The sequence below is a fragment of the Trachurus japonicus genome, chromosome 9 (assembly GCF_045865225.1).
Source record: "Trachurus japonicus isolate A0001 chromosome 9, Traja_1.0".
NCBI lineage: Eukaryota > Metazoa > Chordata > Actinopteri > Carangiformes > Carangidae > Trachurus > Trachurus japonicus.
The window spans coordinates 22,538,145-22,556,608 of NC_140915.1; positions in this window are offsets into that span (position 1 = coordinate 22,538,145).

Sequence of the window (18,464 nt, forward strand, 5' to 3'; positions counted from 1 at the left end):
TCTGTTGTTTACAAAACTGAGTGCTTTATAGTGATGAAGTTGTGATAAATGAAAAAAGAGACCTGATTTAGTGGAAATATCAGTTTGTTCTTATTCAGCAACATAAGTCCTTATCTTGGTTTATTCTCAATCATGTCACCATATTGTTTTTTTCTCCTACAGACTAAAGCCACTCTGGCTCAGCCCTGAATCCTGTTTGCTCATCACCTTAGTGGTGAAGGTTGATTTATGTGAGATGCGGTGTAAGCACAAACAGAGTCACGTTAAAATGTTGCCACATCCAAGAGTGAGACGGGAAACTTCAGCGCGCTGCAGACTGTGTTTTGTATTTAAAGGCGGACACACAGATTGCATCATTTGATTGTAGCATTTAACACAATTTTCATCACTCAGTTGGAAGGTGTCCTCCCGTCCTCTTGCGCTAGAACTACACAATGTGTGTCCGAGTGGATAAATACTCTGAATGTGAGATTAACAGTATATCTAGTGAAGATTCAGTAATGTGTCTGAATGGGATCAAGCCTGTATTAATGTGTGACTCCACTTGACATGGCCAACAACTTGACTGAATGAGTTCTGCTTGAGTGTAGGCAGCTTGGAAATATCCAGCTTCATGCGTATAGTCGTTTTTGCTACTTGGCTGTAAATTGACTGAGAAACTCTGTGATTGACTGACGACCAAGTGCCAACCTCTGCGGCTGAAAAAAAATTGAAGCCAACACTGAAGTGGCAAAAACTGCACTTCTATATGGGCTATGAACAGTGCAATTCCATATTTGTTAATTCAAAAATATGTGCGAGCTGGATTTGAGGATCCGACATGGAGGTACTGAGCCTCATTCAGTGTGTTGTGTTGTGTTGTGTTGTGTTGTGTTGTCTATTCTAAGTTTTATGCTCTTTACTGTCACAGACTAAGAACCACAAGCTCTGCGTGTGGTTTGTCCGGTCTTTTTAGGCTTCATCTGGTCATCTTCATGTTTGTCCCAAGCTTTAGACTGAGAGAGGACAAACATGGTTTTGCTTTTACACAGACTTGTGCTGGTCCCTACAGTTAATGCAGTGACATAGTGTCTATGAAAACAGGTGAGCTGTCTGCAGTGTTTCTCTTGTGGCCCAGTACACACACACAGTACCATTAAGTGGGTAAAAGTACAGAATGAAGAAGCTGTGTGGCTCAGTGAACCAACCAGGGATGTTTCAGCGTGATGACAAGTGAAGGTGCTGGTGTGTAGAGTTTTTTGGTTTATGTGTGTGTGTGTTTTTCCCCTCCTATGTGGTATTAATATGGAGGTATAGATAGTAGCAGAACAGAGCAGCTGTTCAAATCAACTGTGTGTTAAATAACCAAGTCCAATCCCCTGCTTAATACTAACACCCACAACAAACAGACTAGCACTCTCTCTCTCCCCTGATGTAAACTGTAAATCTGATTAATTACTGGGAATATATAATTCTCTGTGGATCCATGCGTCTCAAACACAGGCACTTACACAAGCACACACACACATACACACGCACGCACGGTGTTGTACTGTATGAGGTGATTATATGGCAATTACAGCAGTCACAGTGACAAAATGAAAGCTGATCCTTAGAGAAAAAATGGAGAAAATGTCACTCCAAGTTTTCAGTCTATCCGGAGATTTCTGAGCTCTGAATCACTGCATTCTCTTTTGATCATCACCGCTGCTGCCTCTCTCCGATACACAGATGGATTATTCCCCCTAAATCTCCCAAATCCCTAATCCTATTTATCTCAACGCCACACAAAAAAGGTGCTCTCTTCCCACTGCTCAGCTTATGTGTACAGTATGGATGTGAGCATACGTGTATTCCTACTTTTATGAGGACCAGTTCAGGACACGAGAGTGACATTTTCAGGCTGTTGTCACTTTGGAAATGCTCTGTATTAGGGATTTAAAGCTAAGTTTTAACATAGAGGTAAGAATTTGGGTTTGCACTCCTACTCATTATTCATTATTGCCGATGCAGACAAATATAGATTTACAATTGACTTTACTTAACTGGAAATGAATTATGCATGTTTGTGTGGATTAGATAAAAATAATGTAATTTCAACGCCTCATCATAAAATAACTAATAAAATGCATACACCCGGCAAAAAAAGATTGTTGAAGAATCATGTCTTTAAAGGATTTTCCGTTGTTTTGGGGCAGAAATACAATTTAAGTTGCCACAAAAGGAAGCAGAGCAATCTGTAATCATCAATTATAATTTCTGAAGTTAGGAAAATATGTTATCAAACATTTACAAATCAATTCACATTATTTCCAGGTTTTTAACTCTGTTTTTGGTCTCCACCAACTCCTGTGGAAAAATATCTGGCTCCTCAACTGCTAATTGCTCCAATATGTTCACCAGTTGGTTGATGCTGGGCCGCTGGTGAGCAGTGGCTTTATCTGAGCCTGTCTGCTGAAAAAGGCTCTTTGCTGTGGCAGAAAACAATCCTTGTCAGAACAGCGAGAATGAACCAAATCGTAAAATTATGGGCTGGAAAATCAAAAACAACAGCCAAGGCTGCCAAAACACTTTAGAGCTGAGAGGGACTACAGAGTGATTTGATTCATTCTTACCACAAAAATACTGAGTGCAGCTTTAAGTTGATAATTGGCGGGGTAAAATGATAATTATTGTGATTGCTACATTTATGAGCTGACTGATTTGTTTTTGCTGCTGGGTTCAGACCCTGGAGAGGCGTTACTATGTAGTTTTTTCACCGAGCAGAATGAAAGTCAGGCTCAGCCATCATTCTTATGCTGTTTAAATTTTCCTCACTGAGTTTGTGGACATCGCTTAAATGGAGCGGAACAGTAGAAGGAAGACAAGCTACAATACACCCAGATTAAATTGAATTCGCACAAATACGAGTGGGGGATAAGGAGAGTGCAGCAGCTGCCAGCATGAATAAAACCAGGCCTTTAAAACCATTACATCCTGTTATGCTGTCTTCAAGCCTCCTCCTCCTCTTTTCTCCTCCTTTCCCTGGTCCTCCTCTCAGTCTCATTTATGTTTCCCTCCTCCCTCTGTTCTACCTTCCTTCAAAGCCTTTGTCTACCAAGATTTTTTTCCTTTAAAAAAAAAAAAATCTCTTTTTTGTTCCTCCAGGCCCCACACACCCTCCCTTCTTCATCTTTCACTTTGTTTCCACGAGTCCCCAGTTATCTCTAACTCCTCTCCTCCTCTCCCCTCTCTCTCTCTCTTTCCCAGGAGTTGATGTTTTTTTCTTCTGTTCTTCTTTTTTTTTTTTTGCCCCAACTTCCCCAGGTAGTCCACCGGTTTTACACCTGTGTGTGTGTGTGTGTGTGTGTGTGTCTGCTAATGAGCTTAGAGCTGTCTCCCTCCCAAGGTGAGGTGCCATGCTGAGGTGATCAGCACCGCTGGAGCTTCAGGTATCAACCACAACACCTGCCTGGCTGCGCACTACCACACACAAACACACACACACACACACACACACACACACACGCTCATACACACAAAGTAATTTCCTCTCACATACATGCACACCCGTACATAAGAAGAAAATAATTTCCTCTCTCCTTCTCTCGTACACATATAAATGCAGAATAAATCTTTACTTTTCTCTGTCACACACAAACACTGTACAAACACACATGCACACGCACATTAAATACAGTATGCTTTTTTCTCCCTCTCACATACACACACATACACACAACCGACTGCTGCACAAGGCCGATAGCACAACTCTGTCCTGTCAACATGCAGGATAATCAGCTGCTGGGGATTGTGGGTAAGCTGTAATAATCCCTCGCATGGAATATGGAAAGCATCAGAGAGTTATTCAATAGGACAGAGATAAAGGTTGTGTGTGTGTGTGTGTGTGTGTGTGTGCGCGAGAGAGAGAGAGAGAGAGTGAGAGTAAGTGAGTGACTGAGGCTTTTCCATCTTTAATATGCATCTTCACCTGAAGCTGACTGTCAGTTGGAGTTATTGAAAACACACACACACACACACGCACACGCACACACACACACACGCACACACACGCACACACACACACGCACACACAGTAGTAGCTGCCCAGCCCTTCCAGAGACGCTGCAGCTTCTGAAACGTTCCCTGCCAGAGCGACTGAGGCTTAATTAAGAACTCCATCCTGTACAAGCCTCATTTAGTCGGAAGAACACCAGAGAACGCTGTATCATATTTAGCTGTCAAGAGGCAAACTCCTTGCACAAAAGAGTCTCTAGCTCACATCTTCATCAAAGCGGCGTCACGGCGTTACAGTCAAATTAGGATTTAGTCAAAGAAAATCTGCCTGTTGTCATGCGTGAGGATCCTTTATGACTCTAATGTGCAGAGTTTGTCCTCTTTTGATCCGTCAAAGGTTCAAAGAGCAACTTGTTTTGTCAAAATGTTTTCCTTACAGTGAATGGGTTTTTATATAGAAAAATGCTTAATAAATATATAATGCCTTTCCACAGATTTGTCAGCAAAATAAAAAAGGTTTTACAGTGGTTGATGATTCCACATAGAGCGCTGTCTTTCTGTAGAGAAGCAGTCTTTCTGAAAAATAATCCCATTTTTCCACAGGGTATTATACAGCTAGTTCCTTGTGAATACAGAGAGGATCCAGGAGGATTCAAGCTAAACTCAACTGGATTATTCGTCACCCTGATAATCACTATCTGCTGCTCTCTACTCACATTTTGTGCGTTGTACAGTATGTACTGTACACAGTAATGAGAAGCACTCCAAGGTCAAAAGTTCTCTGCTCTCTAAATGAGCTGGAGGCACTGGGTTTATCATTGGTCATTTTAAACAGCTAAACAATTAATATGAACTATTGCCCTCACATTTAGAGGAGAAAGAAACATCTTGATATGTGCATTTACTGTGGTTCTCAGTGTTCACACTGAGGAAATCTGCTCATAATTTGCATCTAAACACACTGAGTATATTACGTTTACATACAATTATGTTTTATTAAATCTCATGCTATCTCAGTTTAATGATGTTTTTTCCATGATTGGAAATCATATATATCCTGTTATTTCTGTAAAAGCAGATTACAATGATAAAGTAATGTTGATTGGGTCTGGGAAGTGATTGACAATGTAACCTATAAAACCAAGCAAAACCTTTGTGTCTAGGTGTTTTTCAGTGACTGCCATGCTGCACCACGCCCCGCGCAGATGTGTGTGTGAGAGAAGATGTTTGATTTTGAACATTTTTATGTGAAATAAATGAATCCTGCGCATCGTAACACAAATGCAAGTGGACTTTCATTCATCTGTTATGGTAAAGTAAAGCACGTCAGTTATGTTTTCCTGTTGAAATACCTCAGTATCTTAAAGTATTGGCTTAGCCTCTACAATTATTTGTTTGTGAGATCCCAATTGTGTGTTTTATTAAGTTAATATACAATGTTAACTTATTTTTTTGTTCATTATTTTTCTGACATGGACTCCCTTTAATAATTGCTTGGTTTTTAGGAGCAGAACAACACAACACACTGGAGGTGATTGGAAAATTGCTGATCAGTTTTCAGACACACAGCTCTGAGACAGTTTTCCCTCAGGACTGAAGTCAACTATTGATCACCCAACTGATAGCTTTGCTGATCAGATGCATTGATTGTCTTTACTGTGATGCAACACACGCAAGGTGTCTCCCAAATGCTAAAATGTGGTCCACAATGTTGAAAAAAAAAGGGGGGGAATGAGGAAATTTTGTCATCAATCATCAGGATACAAAGGAAATGAAACACCCTTTGTCACCCTCTGGGCCATACTAATCCCCTATCTTTATTCTTTTAGCCTTGGCTCTGTGAGTACACACACACACACACACACACACACACCACATACACGCCAAGAACAACACAAAATTTTCCATAATTATGCCGCAGGAAAGAGCTAACAGCGGATACAGATCCTAAATGGTGTGGGTCCTCCCCAGCGTCCGGATTTTCAAGGGTTTTAATCAGTTAAATATGTGCGTGGCTACGTGGCTAATCTGCTGGTTAATCTCACTAACACTTTTTATGGGATTGCTCGCTGCAGCAAGGATTACTGCACCATAGATCACAACCTGATTTCCATAATCCCCCTCTTCTGATAAAAGTCTGTTTGTCCCCCATCCCGTCCTTTTGTCAGACCATGAAACATCACCATTTATTTCATTTACTTTACTCTGAAGGCTTCACTTTACGGAGTCGCTCAAACTCAATGTCTCGTTCTCACAGTTAAACATAAATTTGTGGGGTACATAACTATAGAAATGTTCTCTAGACATTCAGTCTGTACCTCATCATAATTATAACCACAATGAATATTAAACACTTTTCTCCAACTGTTTTATTTTTGGCATTTTCAGATCACTTTGCCCCATGGACATGAATGTGCAGGAGGAAAAGCTGCAACATGAAGAGAAGAAAATGTGTTTGAGGTTTTTATTAAACCATAAATTGATGAGTTGTTATTTAACAAATAAAACTGAATAGTGAATGCAGCATTGTTGATAATGCAGGTCCTCTCTGCTTCAGTGACTCAGCTGAAGCTGAAAAAGTCCTTATTTGTATGAAATGTAGATTGTTCTTTTTTTCCAAACATAAAAATCTAAATTACTGTAAATCAATAAGTGAAGAGAAGTCAATCAATAACAAATGAATCTATCAGTTTTAGCCCTGATAGTGAGGTGGCTCTCAAGATGGCAACATTGATCTGTACAACTGAAATATCTCAACAACACGTTGGTCGATTGTTCCAACATTTGTCACAGATCTGTGCAGAGGATGGATTGCCATGAGTGGGTCAGAGTTTTAATATATGCAGTGAAATATCTCAACATCTCCTTCGATGGGTCGTCACCAAACTTGCAAATATTAATGATTTCTATAGATTATGTATCCTAATGAGTTCTCCTGCCTTGTCCTCTGCTGCTAAGGTCCATGTTTGTAGTTTGAAGTGGATGTGGATTAACATGAAATTTATTACAGGTATTTATGTTTGCCTTTGGATAAATTTTAATAACTTCTGTGATTTGTTTGAAATTATCATCTGGTCGAAATGTATATAGTCCTTTCGTTTATGATTGAATATCTACCAAAAACGGCCTTTCTATCATCCTCAGTTGCGCCCACAGAGCTGTTAGCGTGGCTGTAGTCTTGTTTGGACATCACTGATTTTACATGTGTCATCTTTGCTTGGAGAGGACGCACAGATGCATTAGAATAATCTTGCTAAAGGTGACAGAGTTACTCAGAGCTGAGTAATGTACACTGTGAAGTAGTGGTTTTCTTTCCACTTAACATTCAGTGTTGAACCGTTTTTTGGCATGTGATCAGTGAAATGCTGAACATTAGGATGATGACGATGATGATGATCATAACAGTCATGGAAAAAAAACCCCATGACATTAATTTTGTCCTGTGAAAAGCAGCATTTTGAATGTATGTACTGTACGTGGACATGTGGGTTTGTGCAACATATTTGCCAATGTGATTTCTTTTTTCTTTTCTTTTTTTCTTTTTTATCTCTCCCTGTCTCTCTCCACTAGCCTCCATTTTCTGCTCCGAGGGTCCGGAGAATCCCCTCATGTGGAGGGAAGCTATGATAAAGTAAGCAGGAGAGAAGTGGGGGAGGGATAGAGGGAGGGGAGGGATGAGGAGAGGGGGGTGCTGGAGAAGTGTAGAGGAGCTAAGGACGTTGGAGGCATGAGGAAGACTGAGAATTAGGCTGGGAGTTGAGTCTGATCAGGGGAGGAGACAGAAACAAGGCGAACATGGGGGAGGGAGGAGGAGGAGGTGGGACGGGGGGAGAGAGAGAGAGCACAGGCGCTCCGTGGTGATGGCTGTGGAGATGGAGGTTTAACTGTATTACACTCTGGCAGCTCCATCTCCATCACTTTGTGGGTGAGTGTGTAAGCTCATGTGTTTACTCGAAGTGTGTGTGTGTGTGTGTGTGTGTGTGTGTGTGTGTGTGTGTGTGTGTGTGTGTGTGTGTGTGTGTGTGTGTAGAATATGTGTGTGGTGCTATCACACCCAGGGGGCCTTTACCCTGTCAGTGCTCAGCGATAATCAGCCTCCATCTCTCTCCTGATCCATCTCCACCTCTATCTCTCCCCTGCCACTATCACTCACCTCACCCCCACCCCCCCTCTCCCCCTCCCCTCCTCCTCCCCGCCTGCTCTCTCCTCTCTCCTCCATTTTTCACTCGTCTCACACCCACTCCTCCCACTTCACACACAAACACACACATGCAGAGATAGCGTAGATTTATGTGTGTGTCCGTGTGTGAATTGATTCAGCCTCTGCCCTTTCTAAGCATCCTACAAGCTCCATTGGCCTCTCACTCTCCACTGAGCAGCATCTGTTTCACACTCCACTACTGCTGTATGCCATATCACTCCATCTCTCCATCTCTCTCTCTCTCTCTCTCTCTCTCTCTCTCTCGGGCCTCATATGTCTGTCTCTCTCTCTCTCCTTGGCTGCCCTCTCTCTTTTTGTCTTTTGGTACTTCCTGTATTCTCGCTGATTTTTACACTCTGTTTTGCTAATCTGATTTCTCTCAAACCCTCTCCCTCCCCCTCTCTCCTTCCCCCTCTTTATTGCGTATTGATTAATGCTCAGTTGGACTGAGTGAAAAATCTTGAGAGTTCACAGTCTATCGATAATTGGGGGCCTAATTGTAGGTTTTGATAGCTTCCTGAGGGGGCTTCCTGGATTTATAAAGGGTAATCGTTCAATACCTTATGGTCACATGACTGATCTAGTCCATTGAGCACATGGGGAAGACTGTGGTTTCCATTAAATGTTACGTAATACAGTTAACATGCCGTGTTACAACCTTCAAGTCACTGTTGACCGTTTATGTGCTTAACCAAGAAACTAACCCAGCCATAGTCAGGCGCAGTAAACAAAACAACATTTGGAAGATCCAATATCAACATTGTTCAACTTGTTAGAATGAATTTTAGATTAGTGTTGTGACGTGCACGAACGAACCGATTCTATTGAACGGCTCGTTAACATGAACGATGGGAACCGAGTCACAGCTGGGAACTGTTCTTTTTTTTTTAACATCTCTGTGTGTTCATAACAGTCAATTGAAGCTGCTCCATTGTCTACGTAAGTGGCGTGCAAACTCAGATATTAGTGGGATATCTAATTTTGTATTATTTTGTTCCAAATCTCACCCCATTATTTCCAAGATAAAATGAGTTACCACCAGGCTGGCTTCTTAAAACTTAATAAATATTTAAAAAATCAGTCAAATGAGCCAGTTTTGTGAACGGCTCTTTGAAAGGAACGGCTCACCAAGATCCGGCTCCCCTCAAAGAGCCATAAATCCCATCTCTATTTTAGATGAGCTACAGATGAACTGGCACTAAAGGTTTGGTTAGGTGTAAGCACAAAACAACTCAGTCGGGACAGATCATGGTTTGGGCTGAAATAAGTACTTTATTAATGTTGGATGACATTTGTTGTCCTGGTTACAATAATAAACATGTGGTTAAGGTGCTGGTTAAAGGAAACGATGTTGACTGTTGATTGAAGATGGGAAACAAATGGCCAGTCATCTAGTTTAAGTCAGGGCTAGGGTTAGATTTAGAGTTAGGCTAGGATGTGGCCAGTTAAGCCACATTTAAACTAGGGGTGTAATAAAATATCAACACACTAAAATATTTTGATATTTTATGACGTGACATTGTGCCAATTATTTGAAGCACCATGTTGATAATTTAACAAATCTGTCAACTTGTGACTGGTTTTGTGTTGTAAATTTTGAGGCTCTGATTGATGGCGACTCCTTTCGCACAAAAAGTAGACCTATTTACTGTGATGTACAACATTATAACTGTGAAATAAAAATACAGATGCAATGCAACTGTTTTGAGTCTGACAGCCTGAAAATAGCTGGTATTAATTTGCTCATACAACAATATATTTTTCTAAAAACAAACCTTTGAAAAGAAATTTCCAATTTATCACCTTGTTTATGATATCCCAGTATATTGCAACATATTATAGGCCTACCGTCAACCCCCTTTGTGATTGCGCTAGTTTCTAGCCAAAACCCGGCCAAACTGTGGACCCGCAGAGCTGAACTTTATTTCAGCCTGGTCTACGGTGGTCTTTGGCGTATCTGCACTTACCAGTGTGTCCAAAATGAGATTCCTGTGACCTTGTGGTTTAAACAGTTGTACCTATAAGGTGTGTTTCCCTTGGTAACTGGTCTGATGCAGTTGGTCTTCAGATGCAGCCTTTGTAGGATGCAGACTCTTGATTGGGACACAGGTTATAACAACATCGCCTGACTTCCTAGTTCCTCCACTGCTCACTTCTTGATTACCACAGCCACCGGAGGTTTTTAGCCACTTGAACATAAACATGTTGTTTGAGGGCATTCACAAAACTGACGCTGTCTCACACAGCTGCTAGATGTCACCTAACAATAAAACATGATATGGGTTGTAAAAACTGCTTGCACGTACAACGCTTCAGGATTGCAAATCGTAAATTCACTTCAGTGCTTTTGCTGAGGATTTTTTTTTTTGCAGAACCAGAGTAAATATCTTCAGTGCTTTACATAACTTTTCATTGGTTAAAGTCACATTTGAAATTCATGTCTACAAACCACCATGAAGACTGCATCAGATCTGGGTGAACACAGGTAAATAAAGCAGACATGGCTGCAGTGTTTGGGCTTTCGAGACTCCGGTGACAGAGAGGTCTCTGTTTTGTTGTGGTGGTGCTGTCAGGTAGCACTGACTCTGAATAAAGGCAGTTAGTGTGCATCTCTAATTTCCTCAGGAGAGACTGCAAGACAGGCTGTGACTCACAACTCGGAGAGGAGATAATTACTGTTTCCTCCTCACCTCCCTTGCACCACCTCCTCCATCCCTCCCTCAACTTTCTCTTTTTTTTCCACATTGCTCTTCCTCTCCAGCTGAGTGATTACCCCTCATTAAAAATCAGAATAAAACATTGTTAGCGCAGATCGTTAGGGCGCTCTCTCCCGCCTCTCTCTCACCCACTACTCTGTCGTTAGCACTCAGCGCAGGCACTAAACGAGCGGCCTTTGAGGAATGTTATTCTAATTCCAATTAGCTCTCCAGGCTTGGAGGGGAGCCAAGTCCCCGAGAAAAACACTAAAGCTACGGGCACTCGCGCACCAATGAGAAGCAAATAAGGGCATATACACACACGCACACACACATGCTTGAAACAAAACACACACAGATACATGCATAAACACACTGAAGTGACGTGCACACTCATTTTTAAGAGACCAAACACTCACTCACACGCACACGCACACTCAAGTGACACACACTGAATACTCTGAGAATAGCAGCGGCTAATGGCTTTGGCAGCACTCTCACAGGGACCTGAAGAGCAATTAGGCTCCAAACTACACATTGTAAATCCCCTCTGATTACTGTGTGTGTGTGTGTGTGTGTGTGTGTGTGTGTGTGTGTGTGTGTGTGTGCGTCTGTGTGTGTTAAGCGGTGTTTATCTGCCACCAATTACCTCGCCCTGCCACAAGAGACGTACACTGGATAAATGGAACCTATAAACACACACACACATACACACACACACACACACACACACACACACACACACACACATAATGCATGCACTCAGGTAAATGTGCACAGTCATACAGCGAGCAGGACACACACACTTACATGCACGTACACACACACCACACCACACACACACATGCTGAGTAGCTGTCTTATCAGTTTATGTTGGTGTGACTGGAGGATTTAGTCACATGACCTGCAAGACAGGAGCAGCCAGGCGCCAAAACTAATTTCCACCTTCAAAGACTCCCTTATCTCCTCAGACGCTGTGTGTATGTGTGTGTGTGTGTGTGTGTGTGTGTGTGTGTGTGTGCCTGCATATGTATGTGTGTTTTTGCCAGCATAATGTGTGTGTGTGTGGTTGATGATCTGATGTCCTCTGACAGCAAGACTCCCAGCAAATCATGTATCACTGTCTCATCTTCATCAGCCACACACACACACACACACACACACACACACACACACACACACACACACACACACACACACACACACACACACACACACACACAGAAGGAAAGCAAAATCTAGAGAGACAGGATAGATAGATGGACGGATGAAGAGAACGGACACGCACACAAACAGACAAACACACATGCACAGCAGTGCACGGGGAGGTGGAGACACAGTCAGATAGGGCAAGTGAAGGATGTGAAGCGTGGAAGGAGATGGAGGGAGAGATGGATTTAAAGAGGGAGGGAGACACACAGAAGAAAAGACACATCTGATTCACTGCCATATTTCTTTCAAAACAACAGATAAAAACAGTCTGACAAAGCCAAAGTTCAGGAGACGAAAAGACAACAATCTGTATTCCAACAGCTCGTGTTTCACAGGGGCTTCTGAGGTAGCAACGCTTGCTCAACCTGTGAAGGAAAATATCAAAGGTGAGCTGGAGGAGAAAACAACCAGTTGAAAAACAGCACACCTGGAGGTACGAGGATTTCAAGCGACAGCAGCAGCAGCGGTGTGTTGTATATTTCATGGTGCTCTTTTGAAGTTGTCCCTACATTTTCCACCGGCTCTTCAAAGGTCAGGCTGCAACTGCGTTTCATCATCCCACCTCCGCCCCCTTCACGCACGTCGTGACTTTCTCCATCTCCTTCTCCACTTCCACTGATGTTTCACTCATGTTGTATTCTCTCTATTCACCCCCTTTTCCCAGCTCTTTCTCTGTCAGCAACCATTTCTCTGGAATCGAGTGAAAATTAGAATGAAATCAAATCGTACCTAATGCCTGGTGACTGATCTGACAGGCGTAAAGAGAGTAGGTGCAGGGTGTAGAGAGCGGAGGGAGCACGAGTTTTCCTGACCATGAACAACAAATCAAACCAGAGATCAGAGGAGAGTAGCATGTCTGTGTCTATGTGGGTGTAAAGGCAAGAAGACATCAGACGTGATGTGCAGCTCTTTCACCACAGGCTTGTGATATGAGGAACACTATGCAGTATGCAATTAAGTATTAAACCAATACTTTGGTAAAAGGCATCTCATTGTATAATATAGTGAACTCTGTGAGCAACTAATGATGACTAATGACGCCACAGAAATATACGATGTACCTCGGTTTCAACCTTGGATGAACTGAATGCAGAAATTCAATCTACGAAATACAACACAGTCTTTAGTGAGTGTGTACCCACAAGCCATTTCTGCTTGAGTTGTTATTCAAGCAAGCACTAAATGTCACACAACAGCAAAATACACGATACGCATCATATGTCTGTGGCGACCCTCGCACGTATTCAACTTTCTGCTCTACATTTTGTCTTCACGCGTGATTATTCATTGGTCAACTGGAAATCAAAATCTTCCAGGACATTAATTCTGTAATGTAAACAACAATTATGGTGCTGAGCAAGTCTGAACATATCCTGAAAAATGATTCAAACATTTTAATCTAATATGATCATATTTAAGATTATATTAAAGATGAAATTATTATTTTTTTAAGTACTACATTAGTAATTATATACTGTATATGCAAATGAATTTGAAGTAAATTGTTTTTTCCAGTCCAAGTGTCTACTAGGAGTCATTTCTGTGAGAATAGCTGTATAATGTAAAATAACTGCAAATGAGCTAATTAATTATCAGGTGAGTCAGAGTGGCGACTCTCTATCATTAGCTGTAATTGCCTTGCTAATGATACACACAAAGTCAGACAGGGGGTGAATGTGCATCCATGTACTGTATGAGTGTGTGTAGGATATTCTTCATACGTGTGTGTATAAGTGTGTGTGTGACCTATTTGTTCCTGTGTGTCCTTGTCTGTGTGTGTGTGCATGTGCATGTGTGTGTGTGTCTGTTTTGCTGTGTGTGATTTGTTGTCCACATCATATCCATTAGCATCCTCCTGACCTGGAGCTGTTCCAGCCAATCAGATTTTAGCGTGCTGTCAGCAGGTGCTGTCAGCTCGCTGTGAGATTTATCAAAGTGACAGAGCGCACCACACAGCACGACAGCAGCATTTATCTCTCTCTCTCTCCATTCTCTCTCAAGCTGCACACACACACACACACACACACACACACACACACACACACACACACACACACACACACAACGGAGCGCCACATGAGAATCACATCAGGATCACTTTATTTACTGGAGAAGCAGAGGATGCTCATGTTGATGACGAACACCAACAAGTCATCCACGAACATACTGACTCACTATATGAGGCCAACAAGACAATAATAAGAAAAAAGAGGATGATGATGAGAAGGAAGAGGAGGGAGAAGAACAAATAGTATTATTGTTCAGCATGCTTTTCAATGATGAGAAACAAGAAAAGCAGTAAAAGAAAAGGTTCCCAATTAAACTTTAACTTATCAGTCTTGTCAGACAGATATCATGTGAAAACAGGGAATTACTAGTGCTGGGAACTTGTATTTTATGCCAATTTTTTCCATGTCATGCAACTTTTTAGTACTTACATCGGCAAATCAAAGACTCTACACATCCACACAGGTGTTTTCAGATTTCAGTCACTCTTACTGATTAGACCCAGTGATGCTGAAATAATCAGTATTCAAGAATTCGCTCCAGAGGGATTGAAGTTTGATTAGAAACCATAAGTGTGGACACATCTGACTTCTTCCATCACTGGCAATTTCGGCAGTTTATACAATGTTATTATCATAAACTGTTAATTAGCCTAAATTACGACTCAAGTTTTACACTGTAAACCAGAATCCTCCTCTGAGTTATCAGTGAAAAATGCTTGATGTAGTTGATAAAACCCTTATGAATGTGTAACAGGTCGGGATCTCAGTGCTGCAGTCTGATCAGATAATGTGTTCTGCTCTATTTAATTTAAAATACCAAAATGATCTAAATACAACCTCAGACTGCAGCTCTGGCATGTGAATGGATGCAAACTGGTTTGTTTGGGTTCGCTGCCCACAAAATGTTCCCACATAAGATTTTTTTCCCCTTAGGAGAGTCAACACACTGACACACACAAATACACAGCACACCGTGCCACCCACGACCTTTGACCTTTCACTGTGCCATGACCCCATCACGATGATGTACAGCAAGCCCGTCATCTCCATGGTAACATGAACTAGTTGCACAGAGCAACAGGGGAGTGAGTGCACATGTGTGTTGGTGCGTGCCTGTTTTTGTGCATTTGTGTGTGTGTGTGTGTGTGATGAGGCTCAATCAGTGAGGGGGGAGGGGACTGGACACACACACACACACACACACACACACACACACACACACACACACACACACACACACACACACACACACACACACACACACACACACACACACACACTACAGTAATAGGGCTCTCCATCTGTCTATGTAAATCAATCCTGACCTTTGCTGAACTCTGGCTGTGCAGTTGACAGTTAATCACTTGATAAGTGTGTTATGTGTATGTGTGTGTGTGTGTGTGTGTGTGTGTGTGTGTGTGTGTGTGTGTGTGTGTCCAAGTGTACAAGTGTTTTTATTTTCTGTGTGTGTCTACGTGTGTCTGACTGTGTGTGTGTGTGTGTGTGTGTGTGTGTGTGTGTGTGTGTGTGTGTGTGTGTGATGCAAAATGAACTCCTTTGTGTCTGCATTGGTCAGAATGTATCTCTATTGTTGTCATTAATTTTTATGAATTCTTCTGAGTGTGTATTTGTTTGCATTTTTTGCCCATATATGCTAATGGAGAGTACAAATCAAACTTTCCCCTCGGGGCAGTAAAGCATTGATTTATCTATGTATCTATCTGATCTGCATGTCAGCACTTGGTTATGAAAGCAATAAAACATACACAGTATGTTTACACTGCATGGGTTATAGCATCCAATATCCCAACCACCACATTGATTTAACTGTGTAAGGACCCAGGAGGGTTTTGGCGTCATCTTTACTATCACTGTCCGTGTGTGTGTGATGTGGTCCAACCATTCAAAACCAAGCAAAATCTTTATTTGTTTTTACATGAGGAGAAGAAGCAGTGAAAGGTAGGTTATCACACCATTTTCTTACATTTCAGGCAAAGACCCTCTTTGAAAAAAAAAAAAAAAGACAATATATTTATGAAGATTTATATTCACAGTAGCAGATGGGTTGGCTTTGGTCTGAGGGCCAGAGACAGAGAAGACTCAAAATACTGAAAGAGAGGAGTAAGATGTTGATGTCTTTGGCCTTTTCATGGGACTTGTAAGCAAACGTCAAACCAGTGTCTACATTTATGCGTGTCTTTACCTTTTCAACAGTGTCACCCTTACTTGTGTTTACCTTCACCAAGGTGATAAACTGCATACATGGCAGCTGCTTCAAACCAAATCTAGGTTACATTACTGTGTGAGCAACACGTCGATATCAGCTGCCTTTGTGTGTGACGAGGGTGTTCAATATGTCAATACAGTTTCTAGACAGATCTCAATGTTGTAGCATTGGCTAGGAGGGTCATTATGTCAGTGTATGGCTGCATTGTGTGCAGACACACACACACACACACATACACAAACAGATGTCAATGGGGTGGATTTGATAGATGAACGTAGATGGATGCAATCTGTTTTTTTATGCCGTGACTTGGATAATCCACTTGGAATCTGATTTTTAAAGGTTAGAAAGTCATTTTAAAATTCCCAGGGGTATTTTGGCCCAAGAGAAGATTCAGTTTATAGTGAGTGGACATCGACTGCAGCTGGAGGTTATTGACAAGACATCAACAAAACACTGTTTAGGCACTGTGAAGAATACAGATACAGATTAAATTAATTACGACACATGGATGCTGAAGCCCGGACCATCACATAGCCTATCACTGTGAAAATTAAACCACAATTAACCTTTATAAAAGATATTAAAAGCGGAATATGTCTTTATGGGCAAAGTATAATTTACGTATCGCGAGCTAGAGCCGAGTGTCCCCTTTTTGGAAATCAAAATATGGTCACCCTAGTACTAATAACACCAAATTGCAGCGCACACGCACACACACACACACACACACACACACACACACACACACACACACACACACACACACACACACACACACTGTCTCAGATTAACCTAATCAAGCTAATCTGTCAGACTGACACGCATTATAAAACGGCCACTAATCCCTGCCCGTCCTTCTACAGAGCCATCAGAGCAGTCACTCACATAAACAGAAGAGCAGCAGCATCGTTGTTTAAGACACATGAAATCTTAAAAAATCATCACAATCATTTCCTGTTCTTCTTGGCTTTATTTTCTCATCATGGTCTCAATGGACAGAGAGAGACAAGTGGATTTTCTGATTTTCTTTAAAACATTTGGCCTTTAACTGCTACAAATACTGTGATTTCTGTAAAAACTGACATTTGATGCCGGTACGTCCGGTGATCCAACCTGAAGACTTATCCATTTACAGTTGCTTCTTGAGAAGTTGTGAGACTTGAAACTTGAGCTGTAATGTAAATCAACGTTACTCCTCAAGTCAAAGTCAAATAACAATTTCTCTTCTCATGTGTTTTTTTTTTCATATAACAAGATAATAGTGTGTGAGTTACTTTCACACATTTCAGCAATTTAAAAATTTGTCAGAAACTTGACAAAAGGTGCAATTTAAAAAAACAAGAATCCTACATACTAGTTATATTTAAATTATTATTAATGTTTCTGGATAACATAACAGAATCAAACACTATTACTGTAATAATGCTGCAGGACTACTTTTTACAAGCACAGTCCTGTAAGGCAGACTTGTATTATGGGAAGCTGCTGCCCTCTTGCCTGCAGAAGTGGAATAGCAGTGTTGTTAGTAATATTTATTTTTTACATAAACTCAGACAAACTCATGTTTACAGCTTTCTCTTTTGATAAGTCACTGTATACAGGCCATCTGTGCATCCAAAGGACAAAACATGGTTTAAAAAATTATATTTCAAAAGGGTCAAAAGGTAAAAAAAAAAGTTCGAAGAAATTCAACATGCTGTAATACTGTATAAACTTTTTTTATAAACTCCTGAAACAGCATCTTATAGAATGTGATTATTAGTCATCAGATCCCCCACCTCTCTCTCTCTCTCTCACACACACACACACACACACACACACACACACACACACAGCATGTGCCACCAGATGACCAGACACCGTTCAAAGCTTTATGTCTTTCATGACAATGTCAAAACCAGACATGACAAACAATATGACTGATATCCAGTGGGTGCACCAGACAGTGCGCGTGTCTCTGTGTGTGTGTCTGTGTGTGTGTGTGTGTGTGACAGTCTGTTGCTCCAGATGTCATCAGAGTGACCAGTGGTCCCATTTTCTGACCTCTGACCTTTCCAGATGGTGACGCCTCACTCCATCATAGACCCCCTCCCACTGTCTGTGTGTGTGTGCGACGTGTGTGTGACGTGTGTGTGTGTGTG